This window comes from Eulemur rufifrons, chromosome 15 (genome assembly GCF_041146395.1).
Source record: "Eulemur rufifrons isolate Redbay chromosome 15, OSU_ERuf_1, whole genome shotgun sequence".
Lineage (NCBI taxonomy): Eukaryota > Metazoa > Chordata > Mammalia > Primates > Lemuridae > Eulemur > Eulemur rufifrons.
Window position 1 is genome coordinate 29,146,285 of NC_090997.1, and position 26,605 is coordinate 29,172,889.

The window sequence follows — 26,605 nt, forward strand, 5'->3', positions numbered from 1 at the left end:
AAGGATCAAAAATTGCAGGTGGATGCTAACCTATGGAAGGGCCTTCTTGGAGAGAGCATTGTGAATCATGGAAGAAGTGATAGGAGACACTCACCGTAAAGGAGAGAGTTACAGGATAATCCATTCTGCAAGAAGGTACCTGGGGGAGGCATCCACACATGGGGAAGGACTTGAGGAGAGAACTCTGGGGCTCCACAATTGCCCACCTGCCCCCCATGGCCGACACTGTGACTCGACTATGAGGGGGCCCCCACCACCACCACAGACCTCCAGACTCCAGGGAGCTGGTTTGAGTCTGTGCGGTGACATTGCACCAGAAAGTGGGCATGGCAGGGACCCTGTGGCTTCCACTCCTGGGTCACCACAATTGATGCCATTCTGAGGACTCAGGTCCAAAGCACCTGGTGTACACAGGGATCACCTTTGCTGTAGCCACCTCCACATCACCCCTGCTGGGCTGAGGAGGGAGAAGGGAGAGCAAATGCTCTCTAATGTCCCATGACTGGGAACTTAGCACCCCTCCCACCACAAGGGATTCGAGCAGAACCGGCACTACCAATGCCACCTGAGAAGCCCTGTGGTGGTGACTGCCTCAGCAGGACCTGGGCCAGTGGAGAGCTCTGGCCTCCTAGTGGCCTAGCCCCATAACCCCACCCCCATGACTCTTATGTGGCCATTTGGCCCTGTGGCCCCACCTACTTGTCTCCACTCATGTCTCCACCGCCATAGCCCCTGCATGGCCTTGCCTCTGTGGCACTCACCTGCCACCTGGAAAGAACTGCCTCCATTGTCCAACACTCCACCAAGGACCTAGCTGCAAACCACCACTTCACTTGGACACTGGTAGAGCAAATCCCGATAGCCCTGACACCCATGACCACTGCCTAGATAGCCTGGCCCAGCTGTCACTGCCACTGTCACAGGGACACCCAGGCAGAGCAATCTCCCATAATGCCAGCCTTTGTGGAGAGGGAATTTCCCAGCCCCCCACCTGAACTTCCTTCCAATAGCAGCCTGGGGCACAACCCACGACACCAGACAAAAATCATCCATCACTGGCTTAAACTGTGACAATCACAAGAGAACAGGACAAAACAGAACAGTTGCATTATAGGCTCTCAGTGCATCCACCCTTTCTCCTGTCAGATCAGTCTTTTGGAGTAGGTCAGAAAAGAACCATCTAGGGACCCCTCCTTCTTTTCACTAAGTAGGAGAGTTCCCAGCAAAGGAGAACAGGAGTGTTGCAAACTTATCTGCCCTGAGCTGACAGAAGAGGTTTCAGATGGGAAAACAAAACAGACAGACAAAAAAACAAAAACAAAATATAAACAAACAAACCAGCAAAAGAGCTCTGACAACCTGAAAAAACAAGCTAGTTCAACACACCCAAAAAATCACAATAGATCTACCACAATGGACCTCAACCAAAAGGAAATTGTCAAAATGTCAGAAATGGAATTCAGAATATAAGTGCTAAATAAGATGAATGAGATTGAAGAGAAAGTGGAAAACCAACACAAAGAAGCCAAAAATATATTTCAGGACATCAATGAAAATAATTAAAAGTCACTAAAGAGCTAGGCAATATAAGAAAGAATATAATAGAAATTAAATAAAGAATGAATCATTTGGGGAATTTTGAAATACAGCAAATGCTTCAACAGCAGCCTAGACCAAGCAGAAGAAAGAATCTCAGAGCTTGAAAACAAGGTTTTCAAACTAACCCAGTTAGTCAAAGATGCAGAAAAATTAATAAAGAATGAATAATTACTCACAGAAATATGGGACTGTGTGAAGCAAGCCAATATAGGAATTATAGGTATTCTGGAGGGAGAAGAAGAAAAAGCAAAAAGCGTGGAAAATCTATTCAAGAAAATTATTGAGGAAAACTTCCCTGATATCACGAGAGAATAAAATATCCAGATAAAACATGGTCATTGAATACCAGACAGTTTCATATCAAATAGGACGTCTCCAAGACATGTAGTCATCAACCTGGCCAAAGTCAAAATAAAGGAGAAAATGATACAAGCTGCAAGATGAAAGCAACAATTAACCTACGAAGGAAAACCCATTAGGTTAACAGCAGACTTCTCAGCAAAGACCTTACAAGCCAGAGGGATTGGGGCTCCATTTTTAGTCTTCTTAAACAGAACAACTGCCAGCCCAAAATTTCATATTCTACAAAAATAAGTTTCATAAATAATGGAAAAATAAAAGCTTTTCCAGATAAGCAAACAGTAAGAGGATTTGTCACTACTACACCTGCCATATATGAAATACTCAAAAGTGCAATATACATGGAACAAAAAAATATATATCCACTAGTATGAAAGCACCCAAAATTTAAAGCTCACAGCTCTTATAAAACAATAACACACAAGAGAAAACAAAGTAATAAATTATCCCCCAATATGATGAACAAAACTGTCTCTCACATATCAATACTAACATTGAATACAACAATCTTAATGCCCCAATTAAAAGACACAGACTGGGTGAATGGATGAAAAAACATAAGCCAAGTACATACTGTCTCCAAGGAACACATGTAACTCACCAGCACCCACACAGACTCAAAGTTAAGGGATAGGAAAAAATATTCCACACAAATGGAAACCAAAAGTGAGCAGGAATAGCCATTCTCATATCAAAAAAAAAAAAAAAAAAAATAGACTTTAAATAAACAACTGTAAAAAGTATAAAGATCAGGCCTGCCATGGTGGCTCACTCCTGTAATCCTAGCACTCTAGGAGGCTGAGGCAGGAGTATCACTTGAAATCAAGAGTTCCAGACCAGCCTGAGCAAGAGTGAGAACTCATCTCTACTAAAACTAGAAAAAATTTGCTGAGGTGTGGTGGCACATGCCTGTAGTACCAGCTACTCAGGAGGCTGAGGAAGGAGGATAGCTTGAGCCTGGGAGTTTGAGGTTGCTGTGAGCTAGGCTGATGGCATGGCACTCTACCCCAGCAACCCAGTGAGACTCTCTCTCAAATAATAAAAAAAAAAGTACAAAGGTGGCTATTATATAATGGTAAAAGGAGTAATTCTCCAAGAAGACATAATAATCCTAAATATATATGCACCTAATACAGGAGCTCCCAGATTCCTAAAGCAAATTCTACTAGATCTAAGCAAAGAAATAAATAGCAACATCATAAATACTGGGATATTCAATATCCCACTGACAGAACAGGACAGATCATTGAATCAGAAAATCAATAAAGAAATATTGGGCTTATACAGGACTCTAGAACAAATGGACCTAACAGACATTTACAGAACATTCTGCTGAAAAATGAATGCATATACATTCTTATCAGCACATTTTCCAATATTGGTTATATCTTAGGCCATAAAACAAATCTCAGCAAAATCAAAACAATCAAAATCATGCTATGTATCTTCTCAAATCACAGTAGAATAAAACTGGAATTCAATTTCAAAAGAAACACTCAAATCAACACAAAGTCATGAAAATTAAAAAACCTGATACTGAATGATCCTTGGGTCAATGATGAAATTAAGAAGGAAATCAAGAGTTCTCAAACTGAATAACAACAGGGAAACAAGCTTTCAAAATCTGTCTAATATAGCAAAAATAGTCCTAAGGGGAAAATTCATAGCCTTAAATATCTACACCAAAAAGTCAGAAAGATAGCTAATTAACAACATAATGTCACATCTCAAGGAAGTAGAAAAAGAAGAGCAAACCAAACCCAAAGCCAGCAAGAATAAGTAACAAAGCTCAGAGCAGAACTAAATCAAATGGAAACAAACAAACAAACAAACAAAAAAATAAGACAAAGGATCAATGAAATAAAAAGTTGGTCTTTTGAAAAGATAACGAAGATCTATAAACCACTAACCAGATTAACCAGAGATAGAAGAGAAAGGATTCAAATAAGCTAAATCAAAAATGAAAAAGAAGACATTACAACTGGCAACACATAAATGCAAAATATCATTTGTGAATATTATGGAAACCTCTACACACACAAACTATAAAATTTAGAAGAAATGGATAAATTCCTGGAAAAACACAACCTCCCAAGCCTGAATCAGGAAGAAGTAGAAATCCCGACAGATCAGTAATGAGCAGGAAGATTGAAGCAGTAATAAAAAATATCCCAACAGCAATAAAAAAGCCCTAGACCAGACACATTCATAGCTGAATTCTAGCAGACCTGCAAAGAAGAACAGGTACAAATCCTATCGAAACTATTCCATAACACTGAGAAGGAGGCAATCCTCTTTAACTCATTTTATGAAGCCAGTATCACCTTGATATCAGAGCCAGGAAAGGACACACAACAAAAAAAGCACACCATAGACCAGTATCCCTTATGAACATAGATGTAAAAATCCTCAACAAAATACTAGCAAACCAAATTCAACAGCACATCAAAAAGATAATTCACCATGATTTAGTGGGTTTTATCACAGGGATGAAAGGATGGCTCAAAATATGCAAATCAATAAACACGATTTAACACATAAACAGAAGCAAAACAAAGACCATATGATCATTGCAGTAGATGCAGCAAAGCATTTGATACAATCCAGCACCATTTATTGACAAAACCCTCAAAAAACCAGGCATAGAAGGCATATATTTCAAAATTGTAAAAGCTATATATGACAAACCCACAGCCAACATCATACTGAATGGGGAGAAGTTGAAAGCATTCTCACTAAAACTGGAAAAAACAAGGGTGCCCACAATCACCAATTCCATTCCTAGCTGAACAATCAGGCAAGAGAAGGATATAAAGGATATTCAAATCAGAAAAGATCTATGAACTTGTATTTATAAAACCCTAAATGTTCCACCAAAGGACTCTTAAAATTTATTACATTCAGCAAAGTCTCAAGTTAAAAAATCAAAATTTATTACATTCAGCAAAGTCTCAAGTTAAAAAATCAACGTAGACATATTGGTAACATTTTTATATATTAATAACAATCAAGCTGAGACAAATCAAGGACTCAATACCATTTACAATAGCTACAAATAAAATGAAACATCTAGGAATATACATAACAAATAAGGTGAAAGATCTCTAGGAGAACTACCAAACACTGATGACAGAAATCACAAGTGACCCAAACAAATGGAAAAACATCTAATGCTCATAGATTGGTAGAATCAACATTGTTAAGATATTCATATGCCCCAAATGTTTTACAGATTCAGCACAATCCCCATGAAAATACCCTCATATTTCACAGATCTAGAAAAAATTGTTCTAAGCTTCATTTGGAACCAAAAAAGAGCCCAAATAGACAAGCAATCTTAATTAAAAAGAACAAATCTGGGGGCAGTACATTACCTGAATTCAAATTATGCCATAAGGCTACAGGAACTAAAACAGCATGATATTGGTATAAAAGTAGACACACAGACCAATGAAACAGAAGAGAACCTAGATATAAAACCATACACCTACAACAAACTGATCAACAAAGCAGACAACATACACTGGGAGAAGGAAGCCTTATTCAATAAATGGTGCTGGGATAACTAGAAAGCCACATGTGGAAGAATGAAACAAAACCCTCTATCTCCAGTTATAAAAATTAATTCAGGATGGATAAAAGATAGAAATGTAAAGCATGAAACCCTAAAAATTCTAGAGGAAAATGTAGGAAGAACTCTTGTAGATATTGGCCTAGGCAAAGAATTTATGAATAAGACCACAGGGCAAATATAGCAATAATAAAAATAAATAAACAGGACTTAATTAAATTAAAAGGCTTCTACACAGCCAAGGAAATAATTAACAGAGTGAATAGACCATCTTCAGAATGGAAGAAAATATTATCAAATTACACATCTGACAAAGGACTGATATCCAAAATCTACAAACAAATCAGCAAGAAAAAAACAATTTCATTAAAAAGTGGGCAAAAGATATGAACAGAAGTTTTTCAAAAGAAGACAGACAAATGGCCACCAAATATATGAAAAGTTACTCAATGTCACTAATCATCAGGGAAATGAAAATTAAAGCCATAATGAGATACCAACTTATCCCTGTCGGAATGGACATTATTAAAAAGTCAAAAACAAACAAACAAACAAACAAAAAACAATAGAAGCTGGCATCAATGCAGAGCGAACGGAACACTTATGTACTGTTGGTAGGACTACAAATTCGTACAACTTCTATGGCAAATAGTATGGGGAGTCCTCAAGGAATAAATGTAGACTTACCATTCAACCCACCAACACCACTGCTGGGTATCTACCCAAAGGAAAAGAAGACATTATATCAAGAAGACACCTGCACTTGAATGTTTATTGCAGCGTAATTCACAATTGCAAAGATATGGAATCAACCTAAGTGCCCATCAATTCATGAGTGGGTAATGAAAATATTTTATGTATATACCATATAGTACTACTTCAGCATGAAAAGGAATGAAATAATGTCTTTTGCAGCAGCTTGGATGGAACTGGAGACCATTATCCTAACCATCTCAGGAATGGAAAAACAAATGCCACATGTACTCACTAATATTCGGGGGCTAAACAATAGGAACACATGGGCACAGAGAGATGTAAAAAACATTGGAAACCAAGAAGGGGGAAGGGTGGGAAGGAGGTGAGTGGTAAAACCTTACCTATTGGGTACAACGAATGCTTTTCTGATGATGGGCATACAAAACACCCCAATTTAAGCATTATATGACCTATACATGGAACAAAGCATTTGTACCCCCTTAATATTTTGAAATAAAAATAAATAAATAATTTCTGTATTTAATTAAGATGTTTTATTTAAAAAAAGACTAAGGATATATGCAAATAGCCTTGAAATATTTATTTTTAAAATGTTTGAATTAATTCATTTTTAGAGTTTAAATCTGTGCAAATATTATATAAATGTTATCTATATAAATATCCACCACTTTGTAATGAGTTATTGCAAGTCACTAGTAGAAATATCTGATCAGTCTGCTTAAAGTCTATAAACAAACTTATAGTATAATTTTTAATATGTGAAATGTCAAGATATTATAACCAAAATATTAGTAAGTAAAGATATATAAATTTCAAACATTTTCAAACTGTACTGTACTTCTCAGGACTGTTGTCTTAATAACAAACCTTACTGGGTACATGAGATTAAAAAAAAAACTCACTATATTTCAAGTGTAGTAAGTTTTTCTGGGGTTCAATTATGCCACTAGATGGAGCATTTAGCACTGTAGAGAGCCGGAAAAAAAAAATCATTTTTTTAAAATAGATTTTGAAGGGGAAATATATGAAGGTGTTACCAAAAAAAAAAAAAAATCTCCTAACTTTTGATAAAGTCATCTCAACACACTGTTTTTATTTTACAGTCAAAATTTATGAGAATTGATTAGCAAGTTGAGAAGTCAGACTTCATTAAAAAAATTCAATGATGTTCTAAATTGACTTTTCACTGATATTCTCAATTTTCTCTGATTTAACATATGGTACAATATAAATGTATCTTTGTGATGTTTTGAGAACAAAGAGATACTGCTACTATTAACATGAAAAAATTGGCAATTTTTAACAATGCTAATGGAATCTGTGTGTGTTGGTTCTAGTGAGAGGGGAAAAAAAGAAAGAAAAAAAAAGAGAGACTATTAAGCATCAGTGAAAAAGCAGCCACAGTGGATGTTGCACTGTCACTGCATGGCTGTGAAAATAAGAAGCGCGCAGCAAAGAATTCTTTCAGATGCCTGAGCTTAAGAAAAATCAAAGTGGCTGTGAACCCTGAGGTGGAAGGTCAGAGCCTATGGACTCAAACCACAGGGTTGAACAAAAGTATTGTTCATCAGATTCCATTTTTATCCCTTTTGCTTCATCCCAAGAAACAATATATTAAATACCTGTTTAAGAGGATAAACAGGAATCAAATGTCTAAAAGCTGGCATTTGTCCAAGTTAATTTATGCATCTCCAAACTTACGCTTCCCCAACTTACTAAAACCCATCATTTAGTCCTGCTCCAATATGCAGCTGTTTAAATGAGGCTGGAAGCAATTTTGCCACGTGATGCTGACATCAGTGAAATGCTGAGTATTAACAGAATGGGAAAACATCAGATGAGTGAGTGTGTCTGCTGTCTTTGATCAGGATTCCCCAAATTCTAATGGATCTTACTGACAGAGAAGTCCCGCCCATTGGCCTTTAGAGTGAAATTCAGGCCTATCGACTAGTATAGACATGCATGTATATGAGGGGAAGCATTTAAAGTAGAAGAAAAATTAGATAGTTTTTTTCTTCCCTGGAAAAAAGCCAGAAATATTCTGAATGAAGACTTTCAGGCAAGGCAGGATGCAAAAATTGCCAAGTGTGAAAATGATTACAAATGGCAGCTTATGTGGAAAAGCACTAACCACAAAAGATTTCTAGTTTAAATATTATATTCTATGACAATATGACTCTACCCAGATAACAAAATATTCCAGACCAAAGGATGATAATTGCTTCAATATTTATTTGAAAATTAAACATATATATTCCAAAGGAATATTCCTTCCACAAAGATTTCTTTTCAAGAGCTCATTAAAGGATATTATTTTAACTTATATATGTTGTAGGGTAGGTATTTATAATAAGACTGAAAAATTATTTCAGGAATAATTATAATCAGGAGAATATAATCACACTTCTCTTTTACTGAAATTTGAGATCTATTTTGGTATTAGTTCTCTCTAGTATTAAAACGATACTCAAGTTTTACAAATCCTCTCAGCTACCTTGCAGAGCAGTCTCAAGATGGACTCATCTACCTTGAGATGGCCATAACTTTCTTCTTTTGAACTTGTTGATTCAGGACAATTGCTATGAGAAAATGATGGTGAATAAAGAAACAAATGTTTAAACTTGATGTATGAATAGTGAAAGTAATTTAAAAAAAGACCCATGACTACAGAACATAGAAAAAATTATATATTTCCTACAGAAGTATTTAATGCTCTGAAAAATCTTGGCACTGGGTTTTGGGCTTGTTGATCTGGTGAAAATAAAGAAATTCATTAACTGATCAGATTGTGGCCAAATAAATTTAGGTCAGAGATAAAGCTTATGGCTTTATTCGGATAAGATCATTTAAGTTAGTTAGCATAAATTATCTAATCAGAAATGTTCCCTTATTAAAGTTAGATAGACATATTTTAAAAAGCAAGCATTTGGAAGTCAAACAAACGTAGATGTAATTATGACTTACTTCCTGGCTACCTGATGTACATAATCCAACTAAACTATATGACCCTTTTCATATATAAAATGGAGATATGAATTATTTTTGGTCTCATTATTACTAGTAGTATTATGATGATAATATTTTTATTTTGAGATGTATTTTTGATTTTCCATACATATTATTCTATAGTATTCTTGGCTAACAAAATACAACTATTCTGGAATCTATAATAGAAATAGAGATAGGGATAGAAATGAAAATACGGATATAGACAGCCTACTATTTACCAGATGGTATAATAGGCTTTGTTAATACAAAGGTGAAAAGTCATCATCATTTCATTTGAAAATAAATGAAAAAAAATCATTTTATCCTATAGTAAGTATTCACAGAAGTTCTGGAAAAATAATTATCAGAGCACAGATATAAAGCTATCAAAAGTTATAATGATATACATGTTCAGCTAAGATTCTGAAGTTTAGCTTTTGTTGCCAAATATGTATGTGCAAATATGTTCATAATAGGCCATGTTAAGTGCAGTCCAGACTGACTTCTTTACCTTCCAAGCACAGGGGCCATATTTAATATGGGCTTCCCACAATATGTAGAAGCAGGATCAACCTGCCAGTATAATTTTGAAGAAATCTAGAAATAGATGCACAATATACAATGTTCCAATCATAGGTTTATGAATCTATGCATCATTCATCCATGCAGTTGATATATTAATTCTGGAGCTCTTTTTGTGGTGTTAAAATGTTAATTGATCAACATGATTGTTTTATTCCCTTACTATTATTAGTTCCCATCAAAAATATTACTTAAATTATACATAAAAATGCAAGGTAAAATAGTAACTAGCATAATAATCTAAACTAAATATAGAGCTTTAATAAAGCAACATATATTTTTTCTGGAAAATGGATATTGTTATCAACATACTTGACATCACTAAACAGTTAATGGACTCTTCAGTTTGTTTTCTCAAATTTAAAAATCTCTCAGATCAAGACTTTTTAAAAAAGTATATTATTGACTTCGTTGATATGAATGCCTCTTTATAGTCATTTCATTCATGTAAATACATACTTAGGGAAGCAGATTCTTCACCTAGTAGAGCATGACAGCTCCAGAGGATTTACTGTGTGTTTATTGCAGCCATTGTCACGAAACAGTTAATTCACAACTACAGCTACCACTTCCACATGTAAATCTCTATCACTCATTTATTTCTCCTCCTTATTTCAAAGAGAAGTCAACTCTGTGTGGAACTAATTATTAGACTTATTTAAAAAGGTTATCATAAGAGGCACAAAATGTTTTCACTAATGAAATTTTCAAATGAACATGTTAATTTAAATACCTTTCTTATAAGAAATACGAGCAAATATTCAACATTACTGGGTAGTATGCACTTAATAACTTATTTGTGAAAAAAAGACAATGTGGAATAAGTGCTTTTGCATATCTTCTATTAATACTTCTATAAATTAGTTTTAAAATACAGATACAGCACTTAGGCAATTTTTCAAATGCATAACAATAATGAATGTCACTCATAGGCATGGCACAAGTTTAAAGTCAGAATGCTGTTGGGGCAGACACTTCCTTTCTTCCTTTTCTCTATAGAAATATTTCTGGCTTCTGGTTAAAGGACATGATGGATGATTAGGAGAGGGTAGATTGAGTAATTCATATATTATAAAACATGACAAGATACGTTTTGTTTGCTTATTCACTTGCTTGTTTGCTTTTTGTTTCTATTCAGAATAATTAAGGGAAAATTTATTCCAGGGCTATTTTTCATGAGAGTATGGAGATAGATAGATGATGGACAGATAGATGGATAGAGAGAAATAAAGTGAACTAGATAACTTAATAGTTTAGTTTTAGTCCTTGCTTCTGGCTGTAATCAGTCAACAGATGCATTTAACCACACAATGAATATGAAAGAAAAGGACTCATCCTATCCTTTCCATGGTATATATTTTAACTCCTAAAATCAAAATATGAAATGAATTTTCAATTTCATAAGATAATGTTCAGCTTTTTATGAACAGATTATCTGTGAATTCAAATAAACTACCTATCATTCCATCTTGTAACAATGAGTAGTCACTCTTTATTGGTATGACAGATTGGGGCAATACTCTCCTTTAGAGGACACACACCTATTTTGCTTTTCCCCTCTATCAGTTCCATCTGTTCCTGGCATTAACTAAGCCCCCTAAATTCTGGCAGCAGTGCCGAGTATTCCATTTTGAGTATCACAACATAAACCACTGATAGTCACAACTTCTTGGAGCTTATTATTCTAATATGCAGTGATAATACAATTTTCTTCTAACCTCCAAGCATTTTAAGAGAATTAATGACACAAAATGCACAAAACATTCCAAGATCCTTAGAAAAAAACCACTCTGAGTACAAAATGTTAATTTTAGACTTGAGGACATTGAAAATGCTCCTTGGCATAAGCGCAAGGCAGAGTTTAATATTAACTATACTGCACGACTGCTTTGAGATGTTTTGGTTACATCGTGATGCCGTATCATAAAAAAAAGGGCTTCAAAGACAATAAAGTTTTATTAAATTATAACTAGCATTAGAAGTATATGAAAGTTTTTTTATGTTATGATAGTAGTTCTCCTTTTTTTCTAAAGCTAAAAATAGTTGAGGAAAGGTCATATACTTTATTCAGTTTACCCTAATATCAATTACATTTCATCAAGACTCCAAAGTGGTTTGTCTTAAATATTTGTTAGCTATACTACTAGAAGAAAAGTATAAACTTGATTTGTAATCAACAAGAGCACTTTAAAATAAATAGAATATTTTGAATATATATAACATAAGCACCCATGTATTAAAGAAAACAATTAAATGCATTAGTATATATATGTGCTTTTTTACAAATTGCAGTTGCTCTTTTTATATTATTTCTTGTTTATTTTTCACTTCTGCCTAGGAAATTCATATGGCTTGTTTGCAAAATGGAAGTCTCCCTTTTATGCTTTTTTGCAGTATAACTTGATTTTCTGTTCAAGGAAATATTGTAGGCCTAAAACCTACGGAATGCTGAAGCAGGCTTTCTCTGCTTGCAAGAGCTGATGTGCACATTTCATCCCTAGACTGTGTGCAGTGACATTCCCCTGGACGCTTGAAATCAAAAATAGTGATGGGATATTTACATCATAGAGATTGGCAAATGCTAGATATCAGAATTTTCCTTCCCTGGACAGTCACTTGTTAAACATTTACCTGTACACTACTGTCTACAACTGAAATTAAAAGGGACCTATTCCTACCTTTGAGGTTCTATGTGGAAAAGTATGTGAAATTTGGTAATTTACCTTCACTGACAAATGAATGATAGAAAATACACATTTACCTTATGTAAACTATGTGGAAAGAACAGCAGGACAACATACAAAGACTCAATAAGAAATAGGGAGGTGTAACTTCAACAATTTGGATAATCAGGATAATTCTTATATCAGCAAATTGCGAGATGCTTCATCCTAGAGGTTTTATACTTGCAGCCATTATTTACCTCCTTCTAAGAATGTGACTTTAATAAACTTCTACAGTTTCGATTAAAAAAAAAAATACTCTGAATTTGTTAGGAAGCTATTTATCAATCTTCCCTACTCATCGGTCTGTGATATCTTTGAGGGCAAAAATCACAGTCTAGGTTAAAAACAAAAATACTTTGAATTTGTTAGGAAGCTATTTATCAATCTTCCCTACTCATCAGTCTGTGATATCTTTGAGGGCAAAAATCACAGACTTATTCAATTTTATGGACCAGTATTTGGGAAACAGTAGCATTAAATAAATGTTTTCCAATGAATAAATATGTTTGCCATACAATTTATAAAAGTACTTCTTATTAAATTTAATAATGATGACATTCCTGAACTCAGGTAAAATATGAGTCATATGAGGAGACTAAGGGTAGATAGTGAGATGATATTCTCTTTCAAACAACTCTGATTGCAAAGGAAAGGAAAAATTAGCAAGATCATAGGAGGCAAATTTAAGTCAATCAAGTTCGTAAGGCCTTTCAAACAGCTAGCAAACAGTAAATGCTCCATGAACATCAAATATTCTATGTGGTATAGACTCCAAAGCCATATTTACTGTTTTGTATTAGTCATTTTTCCCCAATGTGTCTGATCTTGTTTATTGGTAGGAATAAGACATTTGCATTTTCCCCAAAAAGTGATCTTTATGAAATCAAAATCTCATTTATGTGGACCACAGGCTAAACTTTATTCCCTCTATATCATGATTTAAAACACTTACATTATTTTACAAGAGTTGAATATTGTTAAATATATTAAATCCATAGAAAACTTCATGTTTCTAAATTTCCCTCTAATTTAGAGAGTAAAATTTGAAGGTTTCCTTACCATGATCAGAAGTTCCATCCACAAGCCAAATATTTTTGTAAATGAATGATAAATTATTGTGGACATCTCAAGAATGTCTTTCCTGCTTGTTTTCCCATTGTATACACTCTCTAATAAAACTGGAGTGAAAATTGACCAAAACTGCAACAATGCAAGTTTTTCCCTGCATAATAGTCACATTATTTACTCTGTTTTGGGTGCTGTAGAGCCCTGCAGAGCTGGAAATTGAGTGGTAATTTTCTGTAAGCGACACACCAACGCAAAGCTAGTTTGCTATGGGAGAAATATAAATCAAGCGAAAACAGTCAAAGATAAAAGTCTGTAAAATTTCAGAAGGAACAATTTTGACAATCTTCAAATTCCCATTTTAGACTCTGATGACTCTATTTCTTGCCATTTGACTTTGCAGGATATCTTATATTGTTTTTATATAGTCCCCTTTTGCCTGAACTAGTCAAATAATGGTTTCTATTGCTTCCAACCAAAAGGCCTCTGTTTAACAGTCAATCTTCATCTTTTATTTTAATTAACAACTCTGTCATTCTGATTCTTAATTTCCACCTTATTGCCCTTTATTTTTTTTCAGTCTTTATTTTTAACATACATTTTAGCACTTCTTAGTGTCCACATACTGTTCTAAACAATTTAAAGTATGAATTAGTCTAATTCTTGTAACTGTCCTATGAAACAAAACACTATTTTTGGTCCGAGGTTACAAGAAAAGAAATGCCACACTGGTTGAGTAGATTGCTGAAGATCACACGGTGAATATGTGGCAGAGTGAAGATTGAACCCCAGGCATTTGGCTACAGTAATATAACCAATACCCTCTACTCCTTCTATTTCTGCTTGGAAGGACTTTTGAGGATATAAATATATTTGTTATTTAGACTGGCTCCTGTCTTTTGAGAATCCGCAGGCGTGACACAGCATGTGTCCGAGCTTAGCTCAATGTCTAATAGCAGAGAAAACTTGGCAAATATTGTAATAATCTTGACTCTAGCTGGATATAAGAATCGTTTCAAATATAATCTTTAAATACATTTCAATTAATACATTAAGAAGAAGGATCCATATTCTCTCCTTTGCATGAAATAAGCAGGTCTCCCTGACAAGAAGCAGCTCTCTTTGTATCAAACTAGAGTGTTTTTCTCCAATTAAGCTTATTTATCCAAAACACAAGAGCTTTCTTGGGCTTCTTTAAGAGGCGAAGCAAATTCCCTGCCAGAACTCAGCCAGGACATGTCTGAGAAACTGGCTACTTGCCTATCTTGTGAGGCAGCCGGAACTAAATATAAAGGCCTGTGCACTACCTTCTTCAAGGGCTGTTAAGTAACGGGTGGTCAGAGACTGCGGAAATCGTACATCTGAGCTCCTGATTATATGAGCTGGAATTTATAAAGACTCACTTTTCACTGAGGAACAACACTAATTTCTTACACCAAAGAAGTGAGGTGAAAATGTGAAATGTCAATATGTGGCCTGCCTTTCAAAATGAGAAAGAAATACCTGGTCATAGGCTGTGTTAAGGAAGCAAAGATTTTCATCACACACACACCAGAAATTTCCATTCGTAGCTTCCAAAGGAATTCAATAAAATATTAATGAGTATTGAGTCCTTACCGTGTGTCCTGCGTCAGATCCTTTTACGCAGGTATAGCAAATCATCTGTTGCCTTGCTGCCAGGGGTGTAGTCACCAACCTGCCAGCATTCCTACCATTGCTGCATTAGTTTCCCGTTGCTGCTGTAATGAATTACCGTAATTCTAGTGGCCTGATACCACACAAATTTTCCCTTTTACTGTACTGGAGCAGCTCAGGATTTCCAGAGAACACAAACGCAAATTCTGCCTGGTTCTAAACACAGGCTGAGTAATCCTCCACTATTCCTCTGGCCATTTCATCATTACGTTGATGAATCAAGCCGACAGACAGACCAGATTCAACGAGGAAATGAACACAAAAAGCATCATTCATCACAGGTCAGGTCTTTAGTGACCATAACAAAACGGGGTGACCAACAGTTGCAGGTTGTCTAGGACTAAGAGGATTCCTCCGACATGTTATTTTCAGTGTTAAAACTGGGAAACTTCTGAAAACAGTGAAATATGAGTTGATCACCTCCAAATAAAGCAACCCTTAGAATGTTTGGCAGATGAAAGTTGTAACAGTCTGCTATTACATGAAAGCAATATTGAGACAAAGATATTTGATTTATGTAACTTAACCCATTTATTCCTTATCCAAACATAGTACTAAGAACTACTTCAGTCATTTTTTTAGAGATAAGGATACAGAGGCTTAAAATTTCATTTTTTTTATCCGCAGCTGGTCATAGGTAAAAGAGCTTAAAGTTCCTACTTTTTCCATCATACCATACGATCTAGAAGTTGATTATAATGGATTTGCTTGTATTTCTGCTACCTCTTATTCCAATTAAACTTTGATATTTGGCTCTAGCTATCTTTTACATAAGATGTGGATGGAGCATGTCACTGAATTGTGTGACCCTGAGAGGATAAATCATATTTATTTATCCTTGTGATAGCCATCACAGAGCTTGGTACATTATCTCTGTTCAGTAAATATTTGTGAATCGTAAATACCAATTGTTGAACTTAAAAAATAAAAGCACCTTTGTATTCTTTGTCTGTACAACTATTTCCAAATGTATGAAAATTCCAGTCTTTTTTCGTTTTTCAAGTGTACTGTTTTGCTTTCCTGAGGCTGCTATGATAAATTACCATGAACTTGGTGGCTCAAAACAATAGAAATTTATTCTCTGACAATTTGGGAGACTAGAATTCTGAAATCTGGTATAGCCACACTCTCACTGGGGGTGATATAAGGAAGAATTCATTTCTTGCCTCTTCCAGCTTCTGGTGGTTGTCAGCATTCCAAGAACTCAGGACACATCATTCCAGTTTTTATCCTTGTGGTCATATCGTTTCCTCTTCTGTGTATCTCCACCAAATCTCCTCCTGCTTCACTCTTATAAGGATACTTGTCATTGGATTTAGGGCTTATCTATATAATCCAAGAAAACTCTCATCTTTCAAAATCCTTAATTTAATCACACCTTTTGCCTTATAAGGTATTCACAGATTTTTGAAATTAGAATATGGAAATATCTTTGGGGAGGACTAACACCATTTATGACAGTTATGTATATGTTTGTGTGCACAAATATTCAGAGTTAAAAATAAAAGTAGAAAGTACTTTAGGAATAATTAAAATAAAAACTACAAAACTGTAAAATTAAAACAAGAGTATTTAGCCCAAATTATCATAATAGTTTTATTCTTTTTGTGTTCATACAGCCAAAGAAAACTATTTACTTTGTTTTCTTAAATTCATAAAATCTAAATATATAATTGAAGAAATTAATTTCCAGTTTCCACGAGAGAATATTGGAATTCGTTAAGTCCAGGATAAGAGCTGATGAGCTCAGTAAGGGATCTTGTAACTCTTGCAGAAAATGAGTTTCACAGTCATGTACTGAGGTCAGCTGAGAAGTAGTTAAGGAAAAAGCACCTTCCTAAAATTGAGAAAAAAAGCAACAGATCTTCCTCTTCTTTCTGAAGGAGAGGTATGTGCACATATGGGTGACTTATTGTCCTAGAAATTGACGTACTCCTAAGAAAAAGCATCTAGTTCCTTAGGAGAGAATCATCTAAAACAAGAATATTATTACTGCACACTTATCTAAAAACATCCTTGGACTCATGCCATTAATAACTCAATAAAAAAAGTCTGTGTTTAGAGAACATAGCACATATTTTATAAAATAACAGTTTGATACTTATAAACTGTTTTCTACAAATATTTAAATTAATTAACACAAAATACTTATTTATCAGTTATCATTTCCTACAATGTGGCAATTCCCACAATACGTTTAATTGATGAATGTGAACCAACAATACGTTTCTTAATCTATTAGACATTCCCAAGAATAGTTTGATGAAGATTTATTTTACTTTATATCAGTAAGGAATATCAGGTTTCTGCATAAATGTTCCCAAACACATTTAGGACAATGTATGGTAAAAAAGATTCAGCTTTCATTTTATTTTTTTCTGTCCTGTTCTGAACCATAACCTTCTTTCACTCTATTTGTTTTGGTTCCTTTCTCTTTGGCATAGTATATCCCCTAGAACTGCATTTTAACACGGATATCCGAAAGTATCTATTGTCCTTCTTTCTGCAGAAGCTTACACAGCAGATGGTGCAAATGGTCCAGCATACATTTGTGGGATTGATAGAAAAATGATCTGCCAGAACGCTAACTTTTTTGGCATTTTGTCAAATGTTATCAATGATATGTTAGAAAAATTCAGAACATATGAAAGAATTGCAATGATTTTTCCCCTTTTTTCCAAGTCTTTATTCTATCTTAGTAAAATATGATGTAAATATTCTATCTTCTGAAAATATGCTTCATCTCAATTCCTTTTTTCTGCCTATTTCTAATATTTCTAAGACATCATCCTTGACCAAGTTTTTTTCTCCTTTGTCTGCTTCTATCACATTCTCAAATATTTAGTTTCTTCTAACTCACAGTAGAGTAAAATTAGATACATGTGTTTCTTTCGAGGTTCATATTATAATGCAGGAAAAATAATTCAGTAAAATGAGAACACTTTTTTAAAATTGAGGCTGGGCATGGTGGCTCACGCCTGTAATCCTAGCACTCTGGTGGGCCGAGGTGGGAGTATTCCTTGAGGTCAGGAGTTTGAGACCAGCCTCAACAACAGCAAGACTCCATCTCTACTAAAAATAGAAAGAAATTAGCCAGGCAACTAAAAATAGAAAAAATTAGCTGGGCATGGTGGTGCATGCCTGTAGTCCCAGCTACTTGGGAGGCTGAGGCAGGACTATCCCTTGAGCCCAGGAGTTTGAGGTTGTTGTGAGCTAGGCTGATGCCATGGCACTCTAGCCCAGGCAACAGAGCAAGACCCTGTCTCAGAATAAATAAATAAAATAAATAAATTTGAGACAGAGTCTTGCTCTGTTGCCTGGGCTAGAGTGCCATGGCATCAGCCTAGCTCACAACCACCTCAAAAAAATGTATTTATTTTATTTATTTATTTTGAGACAGGATCTCACTCTGTCACCCAGGCTGGAGAGCAGTAGAGTCATCACAGCGCTCTGCAATCTCTAGCTCCTAGACTCAAGCAATCCTCCTGCCTCAGCCTCCCAAGTAGCTGGAACTACAGGCTCACCACAAAGCCCGGCTAATTTTTCTATTTTTTGTAGAGATGGGGTCTTGCTCTTGCTCAGGATGTTCTGGAACTTCTGAGCTCAAGCAGTCCTCCCGCCTTGGCCTCCCAGAGTGCTGGGATTACAGGCATGAGCCACCACACCCAGCAAAAAGTTTCTTAATGGATAAATTAAAAAAAAAAAAAATAGAACAATGACATCTGCACTAGAATGTTTATAGCAGCACAATTTTACAATTGCAAAGATGTGGAAACAACCCAAGTGCCTATCAATACATGAGTAGATTAATAAAATGTGGTGTATATATACCATGGAGTTCTACTCAGCCACAAAAAACAATGGTGATATAGTACCTCTTTTATTATCCTGGGTAGAGCTGGAACCCATTCTACTAAGTGAAGTATCACAAGAATGGAAAAACAAGCACTACATGTACTCACCATCAAATTGGTATTAACTAATAAACACTTAAGTGCACATATAGTAATAACATTCCTAGGGTGTCGGGCAGGTGGGGGGCGGGAGGAGGGGTTGGGTATATACCCACATGTAATGGGTGCGGTGCACGCCGTCTGGGGGATGGACACACTTGAAGCTCTGACTCAGGCAGGGCAAAGGCAATATATGTAACCTAAACATTTGTACCCTCGTAATATGCTGAAATACAAAACAATTTAAAAAAATAGAACAATGTAGGAAACCACAATGCAGGTGGCTTATTCTTTCAGCAATTTTTAACTAAAATAAACAATTATTAATAAAACAATCACAGAAAGAAGTAACAACTTAAAAAAATTATTTCATTTATTTCCGCATACTTTGTTACATATTCCATAGAGATTTCATTGATACTTTTGTCTTGAGAATCAATTTGGGAAGAGTGACATGTAAACCTTAGCTATATTAGCCTTTCAACTCTAACTTCTCAGTGGAAGAAGATTACTCAAAGATGGAACTCAAAGGAAGGGAAGGCAATTTCACCCAGGTTGACCAAACAAGGTAGAAGTAAGGCTTTGGTGATTGCTTGGGTTGGGGTTTTGTGACAAAATCTTTCTTCATCATCTACTGCTTCACTGAAATGCGTAGTGTCTTATAGTTATGTTAAATGGTTGTACCAAGAGCATAATGCAGTGAAATTAGTTTTAAATAATTCAATGCCTAAAATTTTTTCCCTGTTCTTTTATCCTTTCTATTTTGACCAAAATTTGTTAATAATACATTGAGAAAAGGAAATAAATCTGGGAAATAGCCTGAAACTTACTTGGTTGACTTCATGGGGAAAAAAAATAGTAAATTATAAAAAATATCATGTATTGGGTTTGGAAGATAGCATTTAATTGATTATTAAAATGGATTAATTCAGTTTTTGGAAAATGTATGATACTATAAATAATGTATACTTCTTGTTTGGACTTCTTATAGTCTCTGAAATAAGCTTTTTTCAATAGGTCTAAAATTAAATACTGCTTGTGAGTTCAATGGTTAATTTTATGAGTCAACTGGATTGGATTAAAGAATGCCCAGACAATTGTGAAAACATTATTACTGGGTATGTTTGTGAGAGTGTTTTTGGAAGAGATTAGCATTTGATTCTGTAGACTGATAAAAGAAGATCTTCCCCCACCAATGTGAGTAGACATCATTCAATCTGTTGAGGATCAAATAGAACCAAAAGGCAGAGGAAGGGCAAATTTTCTCTCCTTTTAAGCTGGGGCATCCATCTTCTCTTGCCCTCAGACCTCCAAATTTGCTGGCCTTTAGCTCCAGAAGTAACATCAGCACTTCCACCACCCCCTTTTACCCCCAGGTTTCTTAGACCTTTGGTCTGAGAATGGGAAATAGGCAACTGGCTCCCCTGGCTCTCAGGGCCTGGGATTCAGACTGAATACCACCACCAGCTTTCCTGGCTCTCCAGCTTGCAGCTACGAGTTATACAGACTGACTTCTTACTGAGTAACAAAACTAATTTCTTACACCAAAGAAGTAAAGTAAAATTCAGATAATCCTAAATGCCAATCACCTCCAACTTGTGGGTTTTCTCAATGAGCCAATTTCCACAATCTTTTTTATATATCTAGATCCCTATCTATCTGTCTGTCTATCTAATCTTATTTAAAATTGATACACAGTTAACCTTTGAACAACAGGAGTTTAAACTGCATGGATCTCCTTATATGCTGGGATTTTTTTCAATACATATATTGGAAAATATTTTGGAGATTTGAGACTTTGTTTTTATTTCAGTAGATTGAGGGAATACAAGTTGAGTTCTGTTACATGGTTATGTTGCATAGTGACGAAGTCTGGAATTTAGTGTACCCATCCCCCAAATAGTGTACATTGTAACCAATAGATAATTTTCCATCTCTCACCCCTCCTTCTGCACTCCCCCCTTTTAAGCCCCCAATGTTCATTATACCACTCTGTATGACCATGCATAGTCATAGCTTAGCTCCCATACTAAGTGAGAACATGTCATATTTGGTTTTTCATTCCTGAATTACTTCACTTGAGATAATGGTCTTTAGTTCTATTCAAGTTGCTACAAAAGAGATTATTTCATTCTTTTTTTTTATTGACTAGTACTTCATGGGGGGTGTGTGTGTGTGTGTGTGAGTGTGTATCTCACATTATTTTTATTCACTCATCAGTTGGTGGGCAGTTAGGTTGATTCCATAACTTTGCTATTGTGAATTGTGCCATGATAAACATATGAGTGCAGGTATCTTTTAGATATGATTTTCAGGGAGAGGGAGAGAGATGCTCAGTAGTGGAATAGATGCTCAGTAGTGGCATTGCAATATCAAATGGCAGATCTACTTTTGGTTGTTTTGTAAATCTCCATATTGATTTATATAGAGGTTGCACTAATTTTTATTACCACCAGCACTCCCTTTTCACCACGTCTGTGCCAACATCTACTTTTTTTTTTGACATTTTAGTAATGTCCATTCTGATTCGAGTAAGATGATATCTCATTGTGGTTTTAATTTGCATTTCTCTAATGATTCATTCTTTGAGTATATCTAAAACATAATAAATACTTGATAATTGTAGCCAGTATAATTATTAAAAAATATAGCTGCTTGAGAAAATTTGGAATGCAAAAATGCATAAAGAAATGTATAAAGATATATGTATGTTGTTTACAAATAATGACTGAACGTATGACAGTATTACTGATAATTATCAATATATACATAAGTCATTGATCAATTGCTATGCCAGGATCTCTACTAGAAGAATTTGGTATTGTTAATTCATTTAATCCCCACAGTACATACTTGAAATGGTTACTATTGCATGTGTATTTTATGGATAAGGAAATGGAAACATGGAAAGGTTAAGTAGCTTTTTCAGAGCTCATAGATAGTTGAGTCCAGATTTAAATGTGGGCAACTTAGATCTAGAGGGTAGAGGCTTTAAAGACTCCTAATTTCTGCAATATGTTAAGTATAATTGACAAAATATAACAGTGTATATAATCTTTACTTTTAAATATTACATTTTATATTAAAATATATCACTGTCAATTAAATCTGGAAAATATATTTTTGCAATGACAGTAAACATTTCATTTGTTGAATGTGCCTTGATATTTGAAAATATTCTGTTATTAAAGATATGTCACATATTTAATTATAAAAATAGCCTTTCAATATACATCTAAGTTGATAGACTGCTCACAGCTTCTTAAAGTATTTTCTCCAGAAATAATTTTAAATCACAGTGCTCAGATGGGCACAGTGGCTCACGCCTGTAATCCTAACACTGTGGGAGGTGGAGGAGGGAGGACTGCTTGAGGTCAGGTGTTTAAGACCAGCCTGAGCAAGAGTGAGACCCAGTTTCTACTAAAAATAGAAAAATTAGCTGGTGCAGTGGCATGTACCTGTGGTCCCAGCTACTCGGGAGGCTGAGGCAGGAGGATCGCTTGAACCCAGGAGTTTGATGTTGCAGTGAGCTATGATGACACCACTGCACTCTACCTGGGGCAACAGAGCCAGACTCTGTCTTGAAAAATAAATAATAAGTAAACACATATATATATATATATATATATATATATATCAGTTCTCATAAATAAGTTTTAAGATAGTGTAAAAATTTAGAGGAGTTTATCAAATATTGTATAAAGTTAATGTAAAGACTACGTAAAGGTAAGCTTTAAGATTTGTAAAACTTAAACTTTGACATACAGTTGACCCTTGAATAACACTGGCTTATATGGACATAGATGTAATCTTGTTTCCTACTTATCCTGTTTTCATTTTATACCTAAATTAGCTCTCTGTAAATATATCAGTCTCAGGGAGAACCTTAGGAAATAATTTTATGGGCCAACTGCATAGGTCCACTTATATGTAAGTTTTTTTCAATAAATATATTGGAAAAATTTTTTGAGATTTGTGACAATTTTAAAGAAACTCACAAACTGTGTAGCCTAGAAGTACAGAAAAAAAGAAGAAAACATTAGGTATGTCATGAATGCACAAAATATATGTAGATACTAGTCTATTTTATCATTTATTACCATACATTATGACTTCATAGTATTTAAGACATAGCTAATCAAGGAAATCATGAAAGAGATTGTGGGTATGGCAAAAAAAGATGAGGAGAGGGTCAGTGAAGTGTTTCAATATATGGATCTTGGAGAAATTCAAGAGAAACTCAAGATTCACACTAGGAGAATCAACAGAAGACAACTAGATGGAGACGAGTGCTTCTGAACCAGTTCCAGATGATGAGGAGGAAGACATACAGGAAACAGCGCCAGGAAACAAATTAACATTAGACAATCTGGCAGCAGGCTTCTGATTATGCCAGACTGTTTTTGACATTTTTTTTTTTTTTTCCCCAGCATGGACCTTTCTATGGTACAGGCACTGAAACTAAAGCAAACACTGGAAAACAAAGATTGCTACTGTACAGAAACATTTTTAGAGAAACGAAAAAGCAAAAAAGTCAGACAGAAATTATGATGTATTTCTGTAAAGTGACATCAAGTGTACCTACTTGTCTTGCCTCCTCTTTCACCTCCTCCACCTCTTCAACCTCTGTCACCCCTGAGACAGCAAAACCAAACACTCTCTTTCTTCCTCCTCAGCCCACTGTAACAAAAAGATGAGAAGGACAATGACCTTCAATGTAATTCACTCCACTCAACGAATAGTAAATATGTATATATATTTCCTCTTCCTTATGATTTTCTTCATAACATTTTTTCTGTAGCTTATTTTAGTATAAGAATACAAGTATATAATAAACATACAAATGTATGTTAATCAATTGCTTATCAGTAAGGCTCTGGTCAACAGTAGGCTATTAGTAGATAACTTTGGGGGGAGTCAAAATTATATGTGGATTTTTGACAGGGTGGGAGTTTGGTGTGCAGTGACTGAATGATCCCTAAATTGTTCAAGGATCAATTTAATTTTGTGTCATAAATTTATTATTTCTTTTAGACCACCTTAAAGATAAACGTTTTTTCATGATTACTTTATCTATTTTGGGTACATAGGCTTTATTACCATTAAAAAAAAACATTAAAAAGCTTATTTTTAACTTAATTCAGTTCCAATTTACCAATAAATTAAGGAAAAAGCAATGTGACAGCCAGATTTAGAAGAGAGTAGAATCTGGCAGCATGTGGACTATTTAGAGTTAAATAATTATCTAATCATATACTAATAAAAGCATAAACTATGGTAGTGGCTGTGAAAATGCATGATTAGAAGCAAAATAATCTGGATAAAATAATTGAACTGGTTAAAGCTGAGAGGTGGAGGAAATGAGAAATAGGAAAGAGCAAACAGAAAAAGCAAAATAAAACAAGAAGAAATAACATTAATCCCAATGTTTGGGCTGAGAAGAATGGAATAATAGTGATGTCAAGGAATGCCACTTGTGAGAGTGATTCTCAAAATAAAATAAGGCTTACCTGCACATTGAATGTAATCCTCTTTTCAGCTTACCATGTTCTTTCATTTTCTACCTATGCTAGCTCTTCATAAATATTTCAGTCTTAGGGAGAACCTTATGAAATAATCTTATGAAAATAATTTCAAATATTTTTAAGTGCACAAAGGTAAACCTACATGGAATTGTCATTCTATATTTTATAAATAAATATGTACCAAAAAGAACCAGAAAAAAATCTTCCACTCTAAGTATTTAATCTCACAATAGAGCCTTAAAATATCACACAATATATTTCTGAGACACATCTCCTCACTGTCAGTTCATGTGTTGTAAGGGAATACAAATTAATTACCACATAATCCTACATAAGAGTTGATAGGCAAGATAAATATGCTTTGAATTGCATATAGAAAATTTAAATAATGTAACTATAGCTTCTTTTCTACTGAAAGATTGGGGGATACATGTGTCTTTCTTGGTGATTTGGAGATGCCATCATTTCTTAATATCCCTCATTGATTTTTTATTTTTAATATCATCTTTGAAAGTACAAAATATTTTTATTTCCACAGTTAGATGGCAAGTTTATAATGTTCATATATTTGTGATTCCAAGCACTAGAATACAATATTGAAGATGTGGGGTGGACAGAATTAGAGAATTGTCTAAAATGATCTCATTTCATTTTATACATAAATCTACCCTGAAGCAAGTTTCTAGGCTATGAAATGTTCTCTCATTCAGTACATGGGTGGATATTTCAGACATTGTCATAGTCCCGGAGTGCATCATATTCTGTCATTCTATTTACTTTGTCCTGCTCCTCACTAACCTACCACCTTCCCTACTTATCTGTCTACAGGCTCTTCACATGTTTCTTGGCCAATGGCGTTCTCTTACACCTCTCAATGTTAGATTTTCATTGGAGACCTTCATTTTATTGTTTGGTGTTCCACTTTGATCAATGATAAAAGTTTGTGTTGCAGTAAACATTCTAGTGTAGGTATCTTTTTGATAAAATGACTTTTTTTCCTTTGGGTAAGTACCCAGTAGTGGGATTGCTGGATCAAATGGTAGCTCTACTTTCAGTTCATTGAGAAATCTCCATACTATTTTCCATAGAGGTTGTATCAGTTTGCAGTCCCACCAATAGTGTATAAGTGTTCCTTTCTCTCTGCATCCTTGCCAGCATCTAAGTTTTGGGACTTTTTGATAAAAGCCATTCTCCCCGTGGTTAGGTGATATCTCATTGTGGTTTTGATCTGCATTTCTCTGATGATTAGTGACGTTGAACATTTTTTTTCATATGTTTATAGGCCATTTGTCTATCTTTTTTTTGAAAAGCTCTTGTTCATGTCCTTTGCCCAATTTTTAATAGAGTTGTTTGATTTTTTTTTCTTGCTGATATGCTTGAATTCTTTGTAGATTCTGGTTATCAGCCCTTTATTGGATGTATAGCATGTGAATATTTTCTCCCATTATGTAAGTTATCTATTTGCTCTGTTGATTATTTCCTTGGCTGTGCAGAAGCTTTTTAATTTAATCAAGTTCCATTTATTTTTGTTGTTGCTATGATTGCTTTCAAAGTGTGATATTTTGACCTCCTCTCTCCCCATTTGGATACCCTTGATTTCCTACTCTTGTCTGATTGCTCTGGCTAGGACTTCCAGCACTATGTTGAATAGAAGTGATAGTGGGCACCCTTGTCCGTGGTCTTGGTGTCCTATGGTAAACTCATCTGCAAGGCCAGTGTCAAGGAGCTTATTTCCTGTATTTTCTTCTAGAAGTCTTACAATTTCAGGTCTTAGGTTTAGTATTTAATCCATTTTGAGTTGATTTTTGTTTATGGTGTAAGGTA